At 37.5% G+C, this 25,240-nt stretch overlaps 1 long non-coding RNA gene across 2 annotated transcripts in view; it reads left to right on the top strand.

Moving 5' to 3' along the window:
• LOC123586178 overlaps window positions 1-24,070 on the top strand; it is a 33,883-nt gene extending 9,813 nt beyond the window's left edge. The window contains exons 4-6 of one of the 2 annotated variants that reach the window (XR_006706653.1): window positions 4,185-4,360; window positions 5,020-5,147; window positions 23,944-24,070. This is a non-coding gene — a long non-coding RNA (uncharacterized LOC123586178). Of the gene's footprint in view, window positions 1-4,184; window positions 4,361-5,019; window positions 5,148-7,257; window positions 7,302-23,943 lie in introns of those variants that run through there. The other variant, XR_006706654.1, reaches the window with a different exon arrangement.
• Window positions 24,071-25,240: the final 1,170 nt, after the last annotated feature.

Genomic DNA, 25,240 nt, shown 5'->3' with positions numbered 1-25,240 from the left:
GATAAACAAAATTGATAAACCTTTAGCTAGACTCATCAAGAAAAAAAGAGAGAAAACTCAAATAAGTAAAATCAGAAATGAAAGAGAGACACTGCAATTGATAGCACAGAAATACAAAGGATCATAAGAGACTACTAGAATAATTACACACCAACAAATTGGACAACCTAGAAGAAATAGTTGAATTCCTAGAAACATACAACCTTCCAAGACTGAATCATGAAGAAATAGAAAATCTGCACAGACTGGTTGTAAGTAAGGAGATTGGATCAGTAATTAAAACACTCCCTACAAACAGAAGTCCAGGGCTAGTCAGCTTTACTAGTGAATTCTACTAAACATTCAAAGAATTAATACCAATCCTCAAACACTTTCAAAAAATAGAGAGATGGGAACATTTTGAAAGTCATTTTATGAAACCAGAATTACCACAAGGATACCACAAGGAAAGGATATTCTACACGGATACCACAAGAAAAGAAATTTACAGGCCAATATCTCTGATGAACATAGATGCAAAAGTCCTCAAGAAAATAGTAACAAGCCAAATTCAACAATGCATTCAGAAGATCATACACCAAGATCAAATGAAATTTATTCCAGGGATGCAAAGGTGATTCAACATCTGAAAATCAGTGTGATACATTACATTAACAAAATGAAGAATAATTATCATATGATCATCTCAATGGATGCAGAAAAAGCATGTGACAAAATTCAACATTTACTTATGATAAAAAAATCTCAGCGAAGTGGGTATAGAGGGAATATGCTGCAACAAAATGGAGGCCAGAAATGACAAGTCCAGAGCTGACATACTCAATGATGAAAAGCTGAGATCAATGCCTCTAAGACATGGATGCCCACTTTTACCACTCATATTCAAAATAGTACTGGAAATCCTAACCAGAACAAATAGGCAAGAAGAAAAAATAAAAGGTATCTAAGTGAAAAGAAAGAAGTAAAATTGTCACTATTTGCAGATGACATGATAGTATATATTGAAAACTCTGAAGACTCCAAAAAACTCTTAGAACTAATAAACGAATTCATTAAAGTTGCAGGATACAAAACCAATATACAGAAATTGGTTGTGTTTCTATGCACTAACAATAGACTATCAGAAAGAGAAATTAGGAAAATAAATCCCATTTACAATTGCTTTGAAAATAATAAAATGCCGAGGAAAAAATTTAACCAAGGAAGTGAAAGACCTGTACTGGGTAAACTATAAGGCATTGATGAAAGAAATTGAAGACATGAATAAATGAAAAGATAGTCCATGCTCATGGATTGGAAGAATTCATATTTTTTAAATGTCCATATTTCCCAAAGCAATCTAGAGGTTCAATGCAAACCCTACCAAAATTCCAATGGCATTTTTCACAGAAACAGAAGAAACAATCTTAAAATTTGTATGGGGGGGGGCGCCTGGGTGGCGCAGTCGGTTAAGCGTCCGACTTCAGCCAGGTCACGATCTCGCGGTCCGTGAGTTCGAGCCCCGCGTCGGGCTCTGGGCTGATGGCTCAGAGCCTGGAGCCTGTTTCCTATTCTGTGTCTCCCTCTCTCTCTGCCCCTCCCCTGTTCATGCTCTGTCTCTCTCTGTCCCAAAAATAAATAAACGTTGAAAAAAAAAATTTAAAATTTGTATGGGACCACAAAAGACCTTGCATAGCCAAGGCAATCTTGAGGAAGAAGAACAAAGCTTGAGGTATCAAGCTCCCTGATTTCAAATTATGTCACAAAGCTATGGTAATAAAAAACAATATGGTTTTAACATAAAAACAGACACGTGGATCAATGGAATAGAACAGAGAGTCAAGAAATAAAACCATGCATATGTGGTTGGTTGGTTTATGACAAAAGAGGCAAGAATCTACAAAGTGGAAGAGACAGTCTGTTTAATAAATGATGTTGGAGCAGCTGGATAGCCACCCACAAAAGAATAAAAGTAGACCAGTATCTTACACTGCACACCAAAATTATCTCAAAATGGATAAAAGACTTGAAGTAATATCTGAAAACATAAAACTCCTAGAAGAAAACCTAGGCAGTAAGCTCGTTGACATAGGCCTTGGGGATGATTTTTTGGACTTGATAACAAAAGTGAAGACAGTAAAAGCAATAATAAACAAGTGAAACTAAAAAGCTTCTACACAACTTCAGTTTTTAGGAAACCATCAACAAAATGAAAAGGCAAACTACTGACTGAAAGAAAATATTTGCAAACCATTTATCTGATAAAGGGTTAATATCCAGTATACATAAAGAACTCATGAAACTTAATAGCAAAAAAAAAAAAATTCTAACCAAAAAAATGCCAGAGGATCTGAACGGACATTTTTCTAAAACAAAACAACTATACAGATAGTCAAGAGGAATACGAAAAGATGCTCAGCATCACTGATCATAAGGGAAATGCAAATCAAAACCTAGTAAGATAAATCTTCACACCTGTTAGTTGACTATTATAAAAATGATAAGAAATAATAAGTGTTGGCACAGATGTGGAGAAAAGAATGCTTGTGCATTATTAGTGAGAATGTAAATTGGTGTAGCCATTGTGGAAAACAGTATGGAGGCTCCTTAAAAAATTAAAAATAGAACTGCCACATGATCTAGCAATTCTGTCTGGGTATTCAAAGAAAACAAAGCCATAACTTGAAAATATATACTCATCTTCATGTTCATTGCAGCATTATTTACGATAATCAAGGTATAGAAAACCTAATTATCTGTCAGTGGATGAATGGATAAAGAAAATGTGGCATATATACACAATGGAATATTATTTGGCCATGAAAAATAAAGAAATTGTGGTATTTGCAACAACATGGATGGAACTGGAAGACACTATGCTAAGTGAAATAAGTCAGAGAGAGAAAGAGAGACAGAGATAGAGAAAGAGAAAGAGAAAGAGAGATAAAGACAATTATCATCACATTTATATGTAGAATCTAAAACAAAAATGACAAAAATAAGCTCATAGATACAAAGAACAGATTGGCGGTTGCCCGAGGCAGAGGATGGGGCATGGAAAAAATTGGTGAAGCCAGTCAAAATGTACAAACTTGCTGTCATAATATAAATTATTGGGATATAATGTACAGCATGGCAACTATAGTTAACAACACTGTATTGCATATCTGAAAGTTGCTAAGGGAGTAAATCTTAGAAGTCTCATCATAGGAAAAAATTCTATAACTATGTGTAGTGATGGATGTCAACTAGACTTACTGGGGTGATCATTTCACAATATACATAAATCATTATGTTGTACCTGAAAACAATGTAATGTGGTATGTCAGTTATACCTCAATAGAAAAAAAGCCAAGTGACACCAATAAAACGAGTAAATGGATTAAATTTTAAAAAGAAGGATTTCAAATAAAAGCTACCTAAATATATACAATGGTTTGGACGCCTCAGCTCTCGGTACAACTGCAATAGCTTTGAGCGCTTAGGTAGTATCTCAGTGGGCTGAAACCTTAGACCGGTGCCAACCACCTGTAATATCTTGTAAGCCACAAATGCAAGCTGTGTATATACTTTAAAAATTTCTAGTGGCCAAATCAAAGCAGTAAAAAAAATGTGAAATTAATCCATGTTATGTAACCTCAACTTATCCAAAATATTATCATTTCAACATGTAATCAACATAAACACTATTAATGGTCTATATTTTTTTGTGCTAAATTTTCAAGCCACTCCTAGTCTTTCTTCTGCCCCAAAGAATGTAGGGCAAGTTGAATTCCTCATCCATAGGACAATCCCTCCCACATTTTGCAAAAAGTCTTATTTCCTTCCTAAGTCATCTCTTTGACATTCTAAGTACTCAAGTTCTAATAACTATTCTTCTCTTGAGTCTTCTGACTTTCTTGATCACGGTCCCCTAAACTTCCTCTAGTTTTGACAAATGGCCTCATAAAGTTTGATTCTCAAAACCGGTCTTATGAGTATGACGGGAGTGTCTGCCTTCCTTATTCTGAATTTATGCCTCTATTAAGTGAAACAGGATATTTGACAAAACTGACACTTTACTGGATGGGATGGTAGACTCAGTTAAAGGGCTCGGGGTGAAATTGTCAGTTTCTTCTACCTGAAAATGCTTTGAAGCCATTGTTTTTACTGTGAGGTAATGAAGCTTTAGCTTCAAGGCCTTCTCTCGCTTGGTCCCCTTCTAGGCGCTGGGAGGGCCTTAACCATACAAGCCCAATGCGGAGTTTGATTCCATGAATCGTGTGATCGTGACCCGAGCTGAAATCAAGAGTTGGATGCTTAATTGACGGAGTCACCCAGTTGCCCCTGTGAGAAGTTCTTTTAATCATCTGTGTACAATTGTAGTAAATGTACAAATATGGTAAGAACAATGTTATCCTTACTGACACAGTTAAAACAAAGTTTTCTCTTGGTAGATATATATGTGGTAATACAGTGTATAAAATTATTACAATATATATCTATATTTTTCTTTTTTGATGGACTTACACAAAATAGAATTTATGAGACTTCTTGTGCTTTTAGGATGCAAACTTGTAACAATATATAGTAAGTAGGTCTTTTATAAGCAAACAACTTGGCAGATATTTCCCTAAATTTGACAATACTACTAAAAATTTATGTGACATTAAGTGTAATGAGTTATGAAATCAAAGGAACCCTCGTATACTCCAAGTAATGAAAAACAAATTTTGGTCAACCAAATCAATAAAAGATGGAAATATCTTTCGATTCTCTGTAGAAAATATTGCAAAATTAGTGTCATATAAATAAGTGATTTAAAGGGTATGTAGCCAAAAAATGTCAGGTAGTAAGTTAATAGAAACATATGTTATTTTTCTGGTTGTTGTGATGTTTTCGGTACTTACCAGTTCTTTAAAGTTCAGTAAGATTTCTTTTTTCATTCTCGTTAAATGATTGCTTAATGAATAATCATTATTATTTAATGAATGGTGAATAGTTAATTTTGTGTTGTCACTTTGCATTCTATAAGAGTCCCTCCTTCTGTCATTTTTACAGGTCTCAGGCCCCACAAAATCTGGATCCACCCTTGCTCTCAGCAATCCTGTTAATAAAAATTATTCATCATTCAAAACCAAGATCAAATGTCACTTCCTTTACAAATTATTTCCTGAATCCCTAATCAGGTAAGAGCTCCTTTAGAATTGTACAGTGATTTGTTTTAACGCCTTAAAATCATTACTAAAATATGCCTCTTTTTCTTTCTTTCTGAGTGTTCTGCATTATTTGTTTTATTGCCTATCTTGTTTGTCAGAGAAATGCGAGTCTTAAGCAGAAAAGGTGGGCATGGAGGGCATGGGGACCTGGAGCGGATGTACCACATTCGGTTTCCAGGGACATGCCCAGGGGCATAGTTTCAGGTAGGAGATGATCTAGAGGTGCTGGTATCTAAGAGGTCTAGAAGGTACCCCAAGGCGTAGGTGAAACGCAGGGACACCGAATCTCTTCAGCTGATCATTAGCAGCAAGCCAAGCAGATGGTCATTATCAAGACAATTCTTAACACCATTCACGAAGGCTCCAGTAGAAGAATTCAAATTTAGAGGCAAGAATCTATCTCCTAAAAGACAAAAGTACGCAAGGCCAAACATCGGCCTTGGAGAAATTGCATAACAGGCAGTAATCCTAGGGCCTTAGTCACTGTACCTGGAAGGACCCTAATTCTTAACAGAAGAGCAAAGAGTTCCAGCAGCAGCACCACGTGGGCCAACTTGATTGCCTTCTGGATGCATTGAGTTCTGTCTACACTAGAATGGGTAAGAGCAGAGCCCAGAGAGGCATTGAGTCAGCTAGTGGAGTTTGAGTGGGCAGAGCCCCGAAGAGAGCAGTATGCTTGAGGAATATGCCAGATAATTGTTCGCGATGTTCTTTGAAGGCAGAAACTATGGGTTCACTTGAATGTTCCTAGAAAAGTGTTGGCCACAGGGTAGATACTGGTATTTACAAAATTAAAAAAAAAAGTTTTGTAGCCACACCTTATCCCGTGGACACTCCAGAGTTTGGCATTGCCTTTCTTGAAACGTGGCTCCCAGAAATCGACAACTGGCATGTAACAGTGAAAATATTTACTTTTCTAGATCTTACTGCAATACTTTATAAGTGCTATGGAAGGTTATATCATTTATTTTATGGCAGATATGGGTTTTATTTGCTTAATGACCGTTGGCACCTAATATGCTTGTAGTCAAGTAAGGTTTCTTTGTTTTCAGTGGGGTCTAATTTCAAGCTTATTTCCCCGATCTTAAACATGTAATTGGGTTCTTCAATAAAAATATTGAATTTTATATTTATAAATGTTAAATTTCATGTTAAAACCTTTTGTTTGAGCATTACAGAATATTGGAACACTTGTGAATGTCTTTTATTTATTATATTATATATCCCTTCCAGTTTTCTGCCATGCAAAAAAAAATTTTATAATTTTTTTATTTTTAACAATGTATTACTTGAGTAAACCTAGATAGATATAGATTTTCTATATATGCACACCATCGTGTGTGTGTGTGTGTGTGTGTGTGTGTGTTTGCATATCTGTATCCTATACATTTTTTAGACAAAGAACTTTGATCACTGTTAAATCGAGAACTTAGTTAACCAAGACGGTAAATAAAATTTTGAGAAAAAGAGCCAAGGAGAATCTCTCTAAGTTTGTTAAGGCATTTGGGTGATGTTGTTGTGTGGATAGATATTTAAAGAATTTTTGGAATGTGAAGACCCTTGATTAATGTTAGTTTCCCCTACAAATATTATAGATTTTGTTTTGATTTTTAATTTTCAACATCCTTTATTTGGAAATAATTTGAAGCCCATGGAAAAGTTATAACAATAGAAATAGTACATAGAATGTCAATATACTCTTTAGTCAGATTTACCTATTTTATTGTTTTACCTCATTTGCTTTCATTTGCTTTATCATTTATCATCAGTCTCCCTTTCTCTCTGATGGTGTTATCAACTTTAATAAAATTAACAATATCATCGTTAGTTTATCTAAACTACTGTCTATAGTCCAATTTTGTTAAGAGTCTCAATGATGCCCTTTAATGATTTTTTTCCCTGTCATTAAAGAATCCAGTCTAGGATCAGGTATTACATTTAGTTGTTATATTTCTTTAATTTACTTTAATCTGAAATTTTTCCCATTGGTTTTATTTATTTTTTTTAATGACAGTGGCATTTTTGAAGAATTAAGTATTTTTTCCTTAAAAAATTTTTTTAATGTTTATTTTTGAGACAGAGAGAGAGACAGAGACAGAGACAGAGCATAAGCAGGGAGGGAGACACAGGATTGAAGCAGGCTCCAAGATCCAGGCTGTCAGCACAGAGCCCTATGCAGGGCTCAAACTCACAAACCATGAGATCACAATTTGAGCCAAAGTCAGACGCTTAACGGACTGAGCCACCAAGGCACCGCATTTATTCCTTTTTTAAAATACAACTTTCCTTGTTTTGGGAGTGACTGAGGTTTTCTCATGTTTAAAATCACGTTATACATTCCAGGCTGGACCAGAAGAGAGGTTTTAGCCTTCTGAGTGCATCATTTCTAGAGGAAGATTATGTCTATCTGCCCCACATTGGCATATTAATTTTGATTACTGGGTGAAAGTGTTATCCATTTTGTTACTGAATAGTTATTATTTTTTCTCTTGCAACTACTAGAAATCTATTAGGAGTTACTCTAAAGTTATGCAAATACTGTGGTCCTCATCACAAATTTTCCCTGTATTTAGCATCTGTAGATAATTCTTGACTAAAACAATCTATATGCCAGTGGCACTAAATGGTCCTTTTCTAACTCTGCCTTTCCCACCATATTTCCTGGTTGCTCTTGAAATTATACTGCGTACCAAAAGTGAGAGCTTTCTCTTCCTATTTATGTATTTATTAATTATCAATAATATGATGAATTCCTATTTTTGCAATATCTATAATTATTTACCATCCTTAATTATTTTGATATTTAAATTTATTCCTGATTTGGCCAGTGGGAGCTCCTTCATATCCTTGTGACAAATGCATACTGATTTGTTGTTGCTGCTAGTTGTTTTAACATTTACTCACTTGGGGGAATAATAGGATATCCAGCGTTCATTTTGTTCCCTCCATGCCGCAGTCTGGGTCCACCATTGCTCTGAAAAGAACTGTTTCCATGTGGTACAGAATGGTATTAGAGACCAAATTGTTACTGATTTTTGATAGAAATCAATATCACCTTTCTAAATGAATTATGCCTGGAATCTACCTTTTTTCCTTTCGAAAACAAGAATATCTATCTTATTGAGGTCTTCTATAAGTTCTTTATAATCACTGTCATTCTCTTAGGGATTGTGTTAAAAGGATCCTTTATTACTCTAAGACGTATTTCACTTAGATCCAGTGACTCGAACTCATTTTCCATTGTTGGATACCCTTTATTGGTTCTCTTTCTGAAATTCAATATCTTCATTACAATGTAGTTTTCTGTCTTTCCTGTTTTAAGTGCATTATGTTTAATAATGAGAGTAGAAACAAAGTATGATATGATTTGATTATTTTTGGCATCCTATAAAAATTGAATATAACATACATATAATAAAGAACCCAGATGTTAAGTGTACAGTTCAATGAAATTTTACAAATTAAATACTCTGGTGTAACAACCTTTGTTAATAAGGTATAAAAACTTACAAGCAGCCCAGAAGCTGCCCTAGTGCACTCTATCACTCATTATCTTCCTCAAAATAACCATTTCTTTCAACAGTGTTTTGTAGTTTTCATTGTATAAACCATGGGCTTCTTTTGTTAAATTTGTTCCTAAGTATATTTTCAATGTAATTATAAATGAAATTGCTTTCTTAAATATAATTTTAATGATTCAGTGCCAATGGATAGAAATATAATAGATTTTTTGTATCTTGATCTTGTATCATGAAACCTTGCTGAACTCATTTATTACTTCTGCTGTTTTTTTCCTATAGATTCCTTAGGTTATATATGTGTGTGCATATATATATATATATATATATATATATATATGCATATTCATGTGTCTGCTGAGATGATCCATCATTTTAGTCTGTTATTCTATTAATATAGTGTAATACATTGCTTGATTTTCATATGTTCAACCAACTTTGCATTCCTGGGATAAATCCCACTTAGTCATGGTGTATAATCCTATTTATGGGTTGCTGGATTTTGATTCTGTAGAGGATTTTTATATTTATATTCATAAAAGATGTTCTGTAGTTCTCTTTTCCTATGATGTCTTTGATTTGAGTGTCAAGGGCATACTGGCCTCACAAGATGAGTTAAGAATTATTCGTTCATTTTCTATATTTTAGATTTGTTAAAGAATGGTATTAGTGTGTGTGTGTGTGTGTGTGTGTGTGTGTGTGTGTGTGTTTGGTAGAATCCACAGGCAAAGACTTATTGCTGTGGGCTTTTCTTTGTGGATTTTTTTTTTTTTCATTACTGATTTAATGTCTTTACTTGTTATATAGGTCTATGCAGATTTTCTATCCTGTTTTCACTTTCAGAAGTTTGCATTTTTCTAAGGTTATTTACATTTCATCTAGATTATCTAATTTGTTGGCATGCAATTGTTTATAATAGTCCCTTATAGTCCTTTTTATTTCTGTGATTGGTAGTAATGTCCCCTCTTTCACTCCTGATTTAATTATTTTTATCTTCTATTTTTCTCTTGATCAACATATTTAACATTTTGTCAATTTTGTTAATCATTTTAATGCATTGACTTTTGGGGGCGCCTGGGTGGCTCAGTCAGTTAAGCGTCTGACTCTTGTTGGTGGCTCAGGTTATGATCTCACTGATCCTGGGTTTGAGCCCTGCGTTGGGCTCTGTGCTGATGGAGTAAAGCCTGCTTGCAATTCTGTCTCCTTCTCTCTCTGTCCCTCTCTGGCTCTAAATAAATGCATACATACATACATACATAAACTTAAAAAAATCAACTTTTGGTTTTCCTAATTATCTCAGTTGTTTTCATATTATTTATTATGTTTCATATTATTATTTATTATATTTCATATTATTTATTATTTTCATAATATTATTTATTATTATTATTTATTTCTTTATTCTTTGTTTTGCTTGATTTTAGTTTAATTTGCACTTCCTTTTCTAGTTTCTCTAGATGAAAATTAGGTTATTGATTTGAGATAATATTTTTTTTATTTTTAAAAATGTTTTATTTATTTATTTTTGACAGAGAGAGAGAGAGAGAGAGAGAGAGAAAGAGAGAGAACACAAGTTGGGGAGGGACAGAGGGACTCACGGGGCGGAGCTCGAACCCATGAGATCATGGCCTGAACTGAAGTCAGATGCTTAACTGACTGAGCCACCCAGATGCCCTGAGATAATATTTTTTAAAAAATGTAAGCAATCACAGCTATAAATTTTCCTTTAACCACTACTTCACCCACATCCCATAAGTTTTGGCGGGTTGTTTTATTGTTTTCATTCACCTGCAAGTTTTTTCTAGTTTTCCTGGTGATTTCTTCTTTGATCCATTGATTATTTAAAGAGTGCACCGTTTAGTTTTGATATATTTGTGAATTTTCCAAATTTAATTTCATTCCATTGTGGTCAGAGACATATTTTGTATGATTTTAATCCTTAAAAATTTTTTTTAATATTAAAAAAAGTTTATTTATTTACTTATTTAGAGAGAGTGTGAGGGTGTATGAGCAGGGCAGGGACTGAGAGAGAGGAAGGCTGGATCTCATGAACCATGATCATGACCTGAGCAGAAATCAAGAGTTGGGTGTTGAAAAGAGTGAGCCACCTAGGCACCCCTTAATCCTTTTATAGTGATTTAAACTTATTGGCCTTATTATAAATCAAGTGACTATATATATGTGGATATAATTTTACAATTTATATTTTTTCTGTTGGTTTATAATATTTTACATACTGTAGTTTTATTTATAGTTATCTATTATTTTTAAAAATTTATTTATTTTTTTTATTTTTAAAAGTTTTTTTTTTAACGTTTATTTATTTTTGAGACAGAGAGAGAGACAGAGCATGAACGGGGGAGGGGCAGAGAGAGAGGGAGACACAGAATGGGAAACAGGCTCCAGGTTCTGAGCCATCAGCCCAGAGCCTGACGCGGGGCTCGAACTCACGGACCGCGAGATCGTGACCCGGGCTGAAGTCGGACGCTTAACCGACTGAGCCACCCAGGCGCCCCTATTTTTTAAAATTTAAATTCAAGTTAGTTAACATACAGTGTAATAATGACTTCAGCAGTAGAATTTAGTGATCCATCACTTACAACACCCAGTGCTCATCCCAACAAGTGCCCTCCTTAATGCCCTTCACCCATTTTTCCCTCTCCCCACCCGACATCCCTCTGGTAACCCTCAGTTTGTTCTCTGTATTTTTAAGAGTCTCTTATGGTTTGACTCCCTCTCTGTTTTTATCTTATTTTTGCTTCCCTTCTCCTATGTTCATCTGTTTTGTTTCTTAATTTCCACATCTGAGTGAAATCATGTGATATTCATCTTTCTCTGACTGACTTAGCATAATACACTCTAGTTCCATCAGTTACTGTAGCTTTATAATGAGTCTTCATATATAGTAAGCCCTCCAACTTTGTTCTTATTCAAGATTATTTTTGCTATTGTTAGCTGTTTTGAATTGTGTAGATGTACAGTTTGTCAATTTCCACACAAAGGATTTTTTTTGTTTGTTTTTTGGCTTTTGACAGAATGCATGATATCTATGGATCAGTTTGAGGAAACTAATAATTCTACCAAAGTGAACCTTTTAATCTATATATGTTCTGCCATTAAGTAGGTCTTTTTAAATTTACCTCAGTAAAGTTTATAGTTTCCTGGGAGGACGTTTTACACATATTTTAATAAAATTATTGCTAGGTATTTGATGTTTTTGGTGCTTCTGTTAGTGATATCACTTTTAACATTTAATTTTCTATTTTTAATTTTAGAAATACAGTTATGTTCTGTTTATCCAAAATAAACTTTCATCCAGTGACCTTGTTAAATTCACTTATTAATTCTTATAGTTTATCTGCATATTCTTTTGGATATTCCACATATATAATAACTTGTCTTTAAGCAACTTATGTTTTATTATTCCTTTTAAAATCATTATTTGTATATGTATTTTTTGTCATATTGCATTAGCTAATTCTTCCAGCAAATGATTGAAATGAAGTAATAGAAAGTGTCATTGTCTCATTCTTCATTTCATTTTTTGAGAGAGAGAGAGAGAGAGAGAGAGAATCTTAAGCAGGTTCCATGCCCATGCAGAGCCCAATGCAGTGCTCAGTCTCATGATGGTGACATCATGATAGGTGCCCCAGCATTGTCTCATTCTTGATTGCATGGAAATGTTTTCAACATTTCATCATTATTATGATTTTTAATTTTTTGGAAATGTATATTCCATGTTATTACATGATCACTAGCTTCTGAAGCTTCTTTTGATTTACTTCAGTTCAATTTTTAAATTTAATACAATTATTGAGAAATTTAATTTTGCCAAATATTTTAATGCATATTTTTAAAGCAATTTTTCTTCTTTAGTCTGTTGAGATGGTCATTTTTACTGATTGATTAATTTTATGGTGTTAAAATAACCTTGCATTCTTGGTATAAACACCAGTTTGCCATGATATATTGTCTTTTTATACATATATAGCTTTGGTTTCTTTGCTAATATAAATGAGTTTTATACTTGTGTTCAGAAGAGAGATTGGTCTGTGGTATTCCTATTTCAAAATGTCTTTGGAAGATCATGGTATTAAATTTAATGCTGGCCTTATAAAATAAGCAGATAGTGCTGTTTCCTCATTTTTTATTTTCTGGATCAGTGTATGATTGGTGGTTTTTTACCTTAATGTTGAAGGATGTACCAATTAATCCATCTAGGCTGGAAATTTTTTTTTGTAGAAAGTTTGAAATTACAGATTTGATTTTTAAAATAAGAAGAGTACTCTTCAGATTTCCCCCATCCCCTTTTTGCTGATAATCTCAATAGGTTGTATTTTCAAGGAATTTGTCTATTTTTTCTTTGACTTGTTTTAATTTTTTCAAAATTTTGAGGACTTTTAAATTATATTTTACTACCGATTTCTAATATAATTATTTTTTTGTTAGAAGAAACATACTTTATGTCATTTCAATTCTTTAAATTGATACTTCCTAAACTTATTTCTCAAGCCCTTCACTTCCCCAGAGCTTTAGACTTTAACACACACACACACACACACACACACACACACACACCACACTTTTAGATAAAATTATAGGGGAATAGAGCATAGAGTTAGAAGCCCACTTGTCCATGTCTGCAATCTTAGGAACACAAATGTTTGGGGAGAAGAAAAGGATCCAATTAAAAACACAATGACAACATATGGTATCTGTCTTTCTCTGTATGACTTATTTCACTTAGCATCACACTCTCCAGTTCCATCCATGTTGCTACAAAGGGCCATATTTCGTTCTTTCTCATTGCCATGTAGTACTCATTGTATATATAAACCACAACTTCTTTATCCATTCATCAGTTGATGGACATTTAGGCTCTTTCCATAATTTTGCTATTGTTGAGAGTGCTGCTATAAACATTGGGGTACAAGTGCCCCTATGCATCAGTACTCCTGTATCCCTTGGGTAAATTCCTAGCAGTGCTATTGTTGGGTCATAGGGTAGATCTATTTTTAATTTTCTGAGGAACCTCCACACTGTTTTCCAGAGCGGCTGCTTAACAGAAACCCATGCGGGAGGGGAAGGAAAAAAAAAAAAAGAGGTTAGACTGGGAGAGAGCCAAAGCATAAGAGACTCTTAAAAACTGAGAACAAACTGAGGGTTGATGGGGGGTGGGAGGGAGGGGAGGGTGGGTGATGGGTATTGAGGAGGGCACCTTTTGGGATGAGCACTGGGTGTTATATGGAAATCAATTTGACAATAAATTTCATATATTGAAAAAAAAAATAAAAACACAATGGCAGATTGCAAGAAAGAACTTTTTATTTCCAAAAAGCTAAGAGATTAGGGCTTCAAAAAACAGTGTAGGCCTTTGGGCAAATAGATACTCATTAGCTGTTAGGTTTTCATTCTTTCCCATCATAATAGTGATGAAGTTTTGGGGTGATGGGGGGTTTGTGGGGGCCGGAGCTGATGGCCAAGAAAGAATTCTTGAAGACGTCTTTGGTGCAAAAGGTGATTTTTTTTTTTATTTTATTTTTAAAAAAAAATTTTTTTTTCAACGTTTATTTATTTTTGGGACAGAGAGAGACAGAGCATGAACAGGGGAGGGGCAGAGAGAGAGGGAGACACAGAATGGGAAACAGGCTCCAGGCTCTGAGCCATCAGCCCAGAGCCTGACGCGGGGCTCGAACTCACGGGCCGCGAGATCGTGACCTGGCTGAAGTCGGACGCTTAACCGACTGCGCCACCCAGGCGCCCCAAAAGGTGATTTTATTAAAACACAGGGACAGGACCCATGAGCAGGACGAGCTGCACTGGGGCGGGTAACTCATTGTATACCCTCAGGTAGGGAGGGGGTTAGGGCTAGAGTAGGTCTCTAAGATATTTTGGAAACAAGGTTTCCAGGACCTTGAGGGGCTAGCTGTTGCTAGGGAAATGCCACTTATTGCCGTTTAATGAAACCTCAGTCATGAGACCCTACAGATGTATATCGGAGGGCCATACGCTTGGAGTATGATTGCCAATATATATCTTGTGAGAGCTGAGATAAAGGAAGTAGACTTCAGGATCCTTGAGGTTGGGGTAATGTTAAGCTAAGATTCACTTTTGCCCCTAGCAGAGGGTCATCATTGAGGCAGCTGAGCTTCTAGAGCGAGGTCGCTGTGCCAGTTTCAAGGACTTGTCTATCGGTTATAGGCAGTAAGGCAACTTAATTTTTCATTTGCCTTAGTTTCCCACATTACCATGGCAAGTACTGACACCCCTTTCCTTTGCTCCTGGGTAGCCAGGAGTGTCCAAGGACTATCACACATATTTCACCTGGGGGTGGATGGTGGAGCTGTCAGCCTGTATTTTCCCTCAGCTTGCCCTAAGCTCCCTCATCAATAAGATGTTAAAAAATGTGGCTGAAGTGGCAATCTCTCCCCTTATAGAAGCTTTTACAAAATCATATCTTATATCGTAGTTCTCCCCAATCCTAAAGGAGGAGTGCTAGAGTATAAGGGATTCAAGGTGACTATGGAGGTCAATTCTCTCTTTTTCAAAAGACAAAAACAAAATTAAAAAAAAGCCCAGCAGGGAAGCAAAACAAAGCTTGGTTTACAGGAGAAAATAACAAATTGCAGGGAGAGTTCCTGGAGCATATAAGAGCAGGACATGGGCAAGGATAAGGAAGGATCTAGTTTTTAGGAAAGACCAAAATGAACTTCTTTCTTAGGCTAAAGGCTTAATGAGTTTTTCCCAAAGTCTAGAAACTCACACGTTTCCCAGTGGGAAGTCATTAGCATATCACAGGCATGCCCCCTTTCTCTTATGCTAAATTGTGGTAACATTTCAGTAGAAGAAGGGGGAACCTGACCTGCCTGTTTTCACTTCTTGCCTCATTAACATATTTGAGGGTTCAGGAAATAAATTTAAGAAGCGCATGGCTTTTTAATTTCCCTTCCTGGATTTCCAACCTTTTCTGGTAGCTTAGGTATACTTTCTTGTAGAAATTGCACTGGAATGTTTACATAAGATGCTTGTGGAGACTACGTCTCAAGCTTTTTACAAAGACCAACTCTCTCTTTGCTAGACTTTCTCTGCAAGACTACATTCTATTTTAGGGGACAGAATTTGATCTGGAGCGAGCTGTATAACCACACAACTGTGGTGTATCGTAATGTTGAAAAGCTATATGTGATGGACATGTTATCTCTACCTTCTCTGCTGCTGAGAGATAGTTGGTCATGTTAGTGTCAGGCCTGGGATCTGCTAAGAGCCTCCATGAGTCTGGCTAAGCGAGTTTGATAGAAGTTGAGCTCCACCCCTCCTCTCGTGTTAAGATTTCAGAAGAAAGGGAAAGCTACTCTGTCTGGAAGAACATAGAGGGCCAGGGCTGGGGTACAGCAAACGCTTCTGAGCGAGAAGGTAGGAAGCAAGGGCATGTAGGGAGAGGATGGCAGGAGGTTGTGACGTGGCCCATCCCCACAACCATATGCAGCTTGAACGAATTCTTTTAAAACTGATGAAGTGCTTGGAGATGAGGATGATGCTGGTAGGATCCCTGGAGATGGGCAGGAATTACGGGGTAATCATCAGACTTCCGGTAGCTGAGGAGTAAGCTGGGGTTCAGGCCAAGTAAGCCTCCCTCTCCAAGGGGCAAGGGGCTCCACCTGACGCCTCTATTACATTTATGTGGCATCCTCTCTTTCCCATCCCTCCGTGTCCTTTATCCTTTCCATCCTAGTCTTTAAAACGTACGGAAAAAACTCCAGGGCTCTCAAGGGTTGTGAAGAATAAGTTATTTTGAGAGAAATTCAAAGAGGGCAGAGAATTAAATGAGAAGTTTTTGGAAATTTTGAAATAAAAAGATTATATACAGCAGGAGCGAGGGAACTTATCTAAAGTGTCCTATGTGTTCTACATGATGCAGTAATCTGCATAGACAATTATAGCAGTTCACCTATGCTAAACCATGTTATTTTCCCTTATGTGTACCATGAATTGATCAAAATACAATAAAAAGAATTATTATTTTAGGGGTCATATGTTGGTATCTTAGTAAATCATTTTGAATAGTATAGAACATAATAGCAATAGCTATGATAATAACAGTCTTATTGATATAAAATTATATATTATTTAAATAGTTTTCTTCCTTGCTTATGTTTATTTATTTCCCATAGATATATATTTATGTTTGGTACCTAGGTATATGACTTGCACCTGTCTTGTATGTACGTATGTATGTATGCATGTATTTTTAAGCTGGCCATTTTAAAAAGTTTGTTTATTTATTTTGAGAAAGAGAGAGAGAGATCGGAAGCAGGGGAGGAGCAGAGAGAGAGAAAATCCCAAGCAGGTTCCGTGCTGACAGCATGGAGTCTGATGTGGGGCTCAAACTCACAAACTGTGAGATCAAGACCTTAACTGAAACCAAGAGTTGGATGCTTAACCAACTGAGCCACCCAAGCACCCCTTAAACTGGCATGAACAGGGGAGAGGGGCAAAGGGAGAGAGAGAGAGAGAGAGAGAGAGAGAGAGAGAGAGAGAGAGAGAGAGTCCCAAATAGGCTCCATGCTTAGGGTGGCTCTTGTGAGCTATTGTTTAAATTATTAATAATCGTATTCAATAAGGAGTCATCTACGGATATAATGAACACAAATCTAAACTTTATTTAGTCAAATAATACCAGCTGCAGGAGCCTTTTGGAGGACATCATTTTGTATGTATGCAGATCAGCAGTGGCCTTTTAATTACCAAATTCAGTCATTTCTTTTCTGGTTAAACTATCACATTCAACATTGGTGATTAACTTCTTGAAACACTCTTTTCCTTTGAATTTCCAGATTTCATTTTTCTCATGTTCTCTTCTAACTTATCTCATTGTCTTTGTCTATTGCCGTCCTCGCTCCATTTATATGTCCCTACTATGCCAGAACTGGAATTTTGACTTTGTTCTTTTGTCTCTCTACATACTTGGTCTGGACCACGTTACATTCATATGGCTGTAGCAGCCATTTTAAGCTGATTATTTTCAAATCCTGATCTGTAGCTAATTGTGGCCCCTGAATTCCAGGTTCATACCTACAGGAGGTCCATGATCAGATGGGCTGCAGGCGTCTTAAGCTCAAAACTTCAATAGTAAATTTGTCACTTCCGTAACTCTCAAGTTCCAGCTCCTTTCAGTACTCTGTTTTGTGTAGTGGTATCATGGCTGACCCATGATTTAGTGGGCGTACTGGCGTGGAGGATTCCATGCCCTCAGATTTCTGGTTGGATCTGACCAATGAGGGGAGGACAGGAGAGAAAAGGGCAGGAAGAGAGAAAAGGTTGGGTTACCCTGCTACTTCTGTGACTTGGAATTGCTCTTCTGGCAGTGGCTTCTTCCACGGCTGTACGTCTTGTTGAGAGTGCTCTCTTCCACACCTCTAGCTCTCATCTGGTTTTTGTTAAAAGCATTTCTTCAAAAGTTCTTTTTTCTTTTAAGAGAGAGAGAGAGAAAGTGAGCACAAGTTGGGGAGGGGGAGAGGGAGAGAGAGTATTAAGCTGGCTGTATGCCCAACATGGAGCCTGTCACAGGGCTCGATTCCACAACCAGGAGTTCATGACTCCTTTGGTTTCACTGCATTTATGGGACAATTTAACGTTCCATAGACAGAAGGAAAGCACTCTGGTATTTCATTCTTAACACTTAAATTGATCCTATACTTGTATAAGGACAATAATCTTATTTAATTGGATATTCTCCACAGAAAGCCCTTCATATGTGTTTTAAATTTTAATGACTTCATAACAATGATAAACAGCAGCACAAGGCATGACATTTGATATAATCATAAGGTAGAGTTTGAGCAGTGAGACTAGAGGCGAGGCCAGGGAAAGGGCCAATTCATGTGAGGCCAAGGATGCTCTACTAAAGCCTTGGGCAGTCTTTGGTCGGCGGATGTCCCTGAAGGATTATAAACTAGAGGTAATATCCAGATTCATATCTTGGACGGTTCACTCAAGCAGGGATGTAGAGGCGAGACCTGTCCACACCAGAGTGGATCTTCTCTCTCACCAAATGAGGCACAGAAGACGTTTACCCAGTATCCAATGTTTCTTAGCAAGTTTTTCACAAAGTAGAATGTGGACTGATGTTCCTCTGGGTCCATGTATGGTTCTGGGTCCGCCTGCATCAGAATTACCCAGGGGATGCTTATTTAAGAAGGTAATTGCTAGACCCTATATCATACTTACTGAATTAACATCCTTGTAGATTGTTAATGTTAAAAAAATTTTTTAGAGGGAGAGTGAGAACATGAACAGGGGAGAGGAGCAGAGAAAGAGAGAGAGAGAGAGAAAGAGAGAATCCTAAATAGGCTCCACGCTTAGTGTGGAGCCTAACTTCGGGCTCGATCCCATGACCCTGGGATCATGACCTGAGCTGAAATTGAGTCGGACGGTCAACTGACTGAGCCTCCAGGTATCCTAAAGGTAATTTTTTTCCCTTTTTAGTGAAAGAATGAGGATAAAGGCAACCATTTTCTAACCAAATGCATATTTAATATTAGTACCTAGTGAGCTAAACTTTGTGAAGATTCAGAGACTAATTTTTTAAAAATGCATTTGGATTTCAGGATGCTCACTGTGTACCGGGAGAAATAAATGTGTATGTATAAGTATAATGTGGAAGAAATAAAAATTAAATCTCCTAAGAGATACAAATAAAAAGAATCTGGTAGTTGAGGTGTGGAATTTCTCAAGATTTTGCTGTTATCTTGAAGTGCTCAATTCAAATACATTTATCCAAATAAAAAAAACCTCACCAAAATGGAAACATTTCCTCTTTCTGTTGCTTCAGGGCTAGCTAAAATCTTCCTCCCATTGTGTGTCCTTGGGTATCTAAGTATCTCCTGTAGTTTCTTTTAAATTTGCCCCTATGAATATATGTGGTCTCTTCATTAATTCTCCCCCAATTCCCTCTGAGTTTGCTTTCTGTTTTCTACCAGACCTTAACTGATCAGTGGTCTCGGAGTCTTTCATATGGAAAACTGAGCCGGTCCCTCCAGCGTCTGCAAACTCTTCTGACTTCAATAGAAATTTGCTGTTCCAGTCCTAACCCTCTTGGAGTGCAACTGTGACTTGAGTCCCTTGAGAGTATCTTGGCTTGAGTCTCCCACTTCCAATAAGGTATTCAGGCAGTTCAAAATTTATAAACCTTTAACTCTGAAGGGAGCCGAGAATTTGCAGCCATGTCTCTGCAAGGACCTCCCTCCACCACCACCCCCCACCCCCCCACCCCCCACAGCTGCCTATCACTTTTCTTTCTCTTGCTCCTTCATTTTCTCTTCACACATTCCACAAGAGCAGGAACTGGTTCCTCCTTGTTGCCACCTCTATTTCCAGAACCAAATCAAGGGCTCGCTACATTGTAGGCTCTTGATATTTGGTAGATGGATGAATGAACGCATAGCTAAACAAAAAAATCTCTGACGACCGTGGGGGTCTCAGGTTTCTGTTGGTGTGGTAAATTGTTTGCAAGGATGGCTCCAAAGCTTCCCTTATGTCTGGGGGCCTGCCCCCTTTCCAGGTGACTGTGCCCGTCCGCCTACCACAAGGTGGTATCTATTCCCCACCCGCCTCCATGTACAGGGACTACCTCCTGACTTGCTTTGGCCAATAGAGCTTGGTGGAAGTGACGGTGTGTGACTGCTGCAGGAGGCTGTCAGGGGCCTCGCGGTGTTGCTCTGAGGCACAGTGTAAGGGAGCAAGTCTAGCCAACCAGAGGACAAGGGGCCATGAGGAAGAGGACAAAGGAAACCCAGCTGACCCCGGGCGCTTCCTGCCAGACCTGTGAGTGAAGCCAGATACTGCCGACCCCTCCAGCCGTTCTAGATGAATGGGACTGCTTGAGTGAGTCCAGGTAGAGGCCGACAGGAACCACCCGCCAGCATGCAGAATCACAGGAAATAATAAATTGTTGCTTTTTCAGGCACAGGACTTAAAAGATGACATGACTTTAAAAATAAACACATCAGTGTCATTCCCTTTGAGGAACTTATAATCCACTGGGAAAGACGTGTCACGTATACTAATAATTTCTGGCTCTTGTTTGAGTAGATTATGGATACAATTGTAGACTCTTCCTCCTGGAGTTGTGAATAATTCTTGGCAGCTGGGAAAAGGACCTCTCACAAAAATAAAATGAAGACAGAGCGACTTTGAAAAAACTCACATTTGGCCTAATACATGTGAAATATTGGAAATGGGGAGACACACACGCATAAAGCTGGGGAATTGGAGCCATTTATTTTATGCATTATTTGGGAAGGAGGTATGAATTTAGTATTGTCCTAACCATCTCAGCTTTTCTCTGTGGGAGCATGCGGGAAGAATATATTTACACTGGGTTCTCTACAGATATTACATATATTTTACATACAAGCTCTGACAGACTCAATTCAGACCGAAGAGTAATCTTTCAGATACTTTTTACTGCATTTATATTATAAATTCCATTTGGTGGGCGAATATCACTGTAAGCCTCGGCATTCATATGCTAATGTTATAAGTTGGAGTTGTCAAGAGAATTATGCACAGGCTTGAGTACATGTGTGTGTGAGTGAGTGATATTTGTGTTTGCCAAAGCAGCATGTGCTCCTGAAGGGAGAGTGTGTCTTATCTTACTAGCTGTCTGGTCTCAGTTTCTCTCTCTAATGTGCCAGGAAGAAAATGTCTTTATCACTGAATATTTTGGTGATGCACAGATTCCAGGATGCCCTCCAGTGGTATGAGACATCTGTGTGTGTGTGTATGTGTGCACGCATATGTGTGTGTGTGTGTGTGTGTGTGTACATACATTTGTTAGGATGGGGATTAGAATACTTTTGGCGACTCTGTTCTCGTTTCATGGGATACCTTTTAACCTTCTCTCAGAATTTTGAACTCCTTTGGTTTCACTGCATTTATGAGACAGTTTAACATTCCGTAGACAAAAGGAAAGTGCTCTGGTATTTCATTTTTAACACTTAAATTGATCCTATACTTGTATAAGGACAATAATCTTATTTAATTGGATATTCTCCACAGAAAGCCCTTCATATGTGTTTTAAATTTTAATGACTTCATAACAATGATAAACAGCAGCACAAGGCATGACATTTGATATAATCATAAGGTAGAGTTTGAGCAGTGAGACTAGAGGCGAGGCCAGGGAAAGGGCCAATTCATGTGAGGCCAAGGATGCTCTACTAAAGCCTTGGGCAGTCTTTGGTCGGCGGATATCCCTGAAGGATGATAAACTAGAGGTAATATCCGGATTCATATCTTGGACGGTTCACTCAAGCAGGGATGTAGAGGCGAGACCTGTCCACACCAGAGTGGATCTTCTCTCTCACCAAATGAGGCACAGAAGACGTTTACCCAGTATCCAATGTTTCTTAGCAAGTTTTTCACAAAGTAGAATGTGGACTGATGTTCCTCTGGGTCCATGTATGGTTCTGGGTCCGCCTGCATCAGAATTACCCAGGGGATGCTTGTTTAAGAAGGTAATTGCTAGACCCTATATCATACTTACTGAATTAACATCCTTACAGATTGTTAATATTTTTAAAAAGTTTTTTAGAGGGAGAGAGAAAACATGAGTGGGACAGAGGGGAAGAGAAAGAAAGAGAGAGAATCTCACGCAGGCCCCATGCTTAGTGTGGAGCCTGACATTGGGCTCGATCCTACGACCCTGGGATCATGACCTAGGCTGAAATCAAAAGTTGGATGCTCAACTAACTGAGCCACCCAGGTGCCTCAATTGTTAATATTATACCCTGACTTTGTTCAAACTTCTCCCTTTATCCAGAACATTTCCCCTTTCTCCTTCTCCATCTTAGTCATTTTTTCAAAATCCAGCTAAATCATTGCTTCAATTCCAAGTCAGGTTGGAACTGATCACTCTCTCCACTGTGCTTCTACTGTTCCCTTTAATCATTTCTACACAGAATGTGGCGGCACATTAATGCATTCTTTGTTCACATTTGTATTCTTCCCACTAGATCTTTAGAGAACAGTGATTATGACCTATGTGTGTTTGTTTTCCTGCTGCCTACCACAGGAGTTTAGGGACTTCATAAACATTTTTGGGTATATATACGAATAAATGAAAATTTCTTGAGTGTGTCCACATTTCTAATTTTTCTATGGCCACTTGTGTTCAGTTTAAGTGTTTATTGCATGCTTGTTTTGTGCCTAAGTCTGTGCTTACTGTTAGGAGAAGGTCATAGGTTTCTAGTTGGGCAATGGGGCGATATAACACAAACTCATGTGTTGTGGTTCATGCTGTGATGCTATGGACAGTTCCTATGTGACGAGATCAACACTGGTTAGTATCTTAGACACCTAGGTGAAAAATCTGGGATTTGAAATAGACCTTGAGGGTCCAATACAGTTTAGAAAGGTGAGGAGAGACCATGCCATTCACAGTCAATGTTTAAGTAGGCATGTTTATGGAAGAGGCCAAGTTCACAGTAAGAATGGAGGATGAACAACAACAAAAAAAGAGTGAATTGAAAAGAGTGGCTTTCTATAAGTATGGAAGAATACATAGATAATTTTTGGAGGAAAATAAATGAGACCCTTGGCAACATCTAAGAAAATAATTTTGTCATACAGAATGGAAAAAATAGGGTGTAAGCAGTGGGAACTACAAAAAACAAATGAAAATATTCAAATTCATGAGTTTGTCTAAATGGTCTGAGAGCACCTTGTCTAAAGAAGGAAGCTATGTATGATGTGACATGTGTGCACAATGAATTAGACCACTTTGCCCATTTTAACTTTTCCCGTGCTTCATCATGATTTAAAAATGAATCTGGTACCTACCATTTTCCCTACACTGGACACGTGGGGACTGTCCTTTGGGTTGAACCAGGGCTTCCAATCCCAGGAGTTTCTCCAGAAGAACAACTCTGTGAGGAAGCATGTCTTCAGGATGGGGAGCTGGTGGAGTCTATCTTACAATGTGAAGGGTCTCACTGGTGACACCAGAAACTATTCGAAGGGAGAGAGAATGATGCCTACCCTAGGTCCCAATCACAAACTATCAGGCATGGTAGAACTCTTGTTCCCCCTCAGTTTCCTGAGCAATATGCTACTTTTATTATTTGTATCTAGATTTCTCTGTCTGTGAGTAGCATTCTGTGTGGCCTTGTCTGATGAAACCTTTGACACCAAGAATGAGGTATATGATTTCTTCCTTGGTAGGCTCACTGTAGCTTTGGTCTCTCCAGGCTTGGAGACAGAGCCACCCTATATGTGAAGAAGTCTGGGACTTTCTGCTTTAGGACTTCTGAAGAAGAAACATGAAGTCAATACATAGCGAGGGGCCAGACGGATTGTGTCGGAAGCAAACACTGAGGCGGGTGTGCTTGGCTAGCCAATGCGTAAAATTCAGAGGAAGTTGAAGTGTGCATAACTAAGATATCACAAACAAACATGACATATATGAGCTTTGAGAAAGAAGCTTTGTACAAACAGCGTTTATGGTTTGTGAATTATGGGGCTAGATAAATGTGAACTAAATCGTCAGGACAACTTGGGAGATTTCTGCCTCATGAGAGTTCCCAAAGATTCATTTATATTTCATTTCTCTGTGATGTATGGCTCCATAAATTTGGGGTAAAACAGAGGGAGAAAGACTTGTACCTGCAGTCTAGAAGTTCCTGCCCACCTTGAAGGGTGCTGATTCTGCCGGTTACAGCTTGGAAGCTCTCATATGTTTTCGGAAGAGGAAGGTGATTCTTGTGGAGTGGCCACCCGCAGATTTGGGAGAATGGGGGTTCACCTGACACCGCACCTTTTACAGTGGGGACCTCTTCAGATGACCTTGGATAATATTCATTCTTCTCTAAAACTGGGATTTGGCTGACAAACTACATGAGTTACGGCATCTTTTTTATTTGTGTGAAGTAGAGACTGGAAATTTATGGAACAGGAAGTGATAAATCAAAGAGATGGGAATGAATAAGAAATGGCTCCCTTAAACTTTTGTATTTGTTGATGCACCAGCAAAAAATAAACAGCCTGGAAAAGTGAAGACAGTAAAATACTTTTGAGTTCCTTCTAGAAATGCATGATATAAATGTGATGCATTATATTCATTTATGCTCCTAGAAGGCACAGTTTTTTTTTTTTTTTTTTGGAGTGCTCAAAAGAAAGAATGATTTGATACATGGAGGAAAAGTGCTAAAAGAAACTTTTAAAACATTTGCCACTGGAACATCATTTCAAACCTGTCAGAAATGTGAGCAGGAAATAGAAAACTTCTGCCTTGACAATGTTTTGGGGAAAATGGGCCAACTAAACATCATTTGAAGGCAGTAAGGAGGAAAATGCTCAGAAACACAATTTTATTTCCTTTTACAAATTCTTCCTCCAGAGTTTTTAGTCACTCACAAAACAGATGTCATTTTTGAAAATGCAGAATTGCAAAACACAAAAAAATCAGCCTTCTTCAAGAATCCTGTTGTGCTTTCTTCTTATTTGCTGGTAGAAAACATGTGTGTCTTGAATTCCAATTATCTTTTC

Source organism: Leopardus geoffroyi, chromosome C3, assembly GCF_018350155.1.
Source record: "Leopardus geoffroyi isolate Oge1 chromosome C3, O.geoffroyi_Oge1_pat1.0, whole genome shotgun sequence".
Lineage (NCBI taxonomy): Eukaryota > Metazoa > Chordata > Mammalia > Carnivora > Felidae > Leopardus > Leopardus geoffroyi.
Note: the sequence above shows the minus strand (reverse complement) of the source record. Positions and strands in the feature narration are given on the sequence as shown.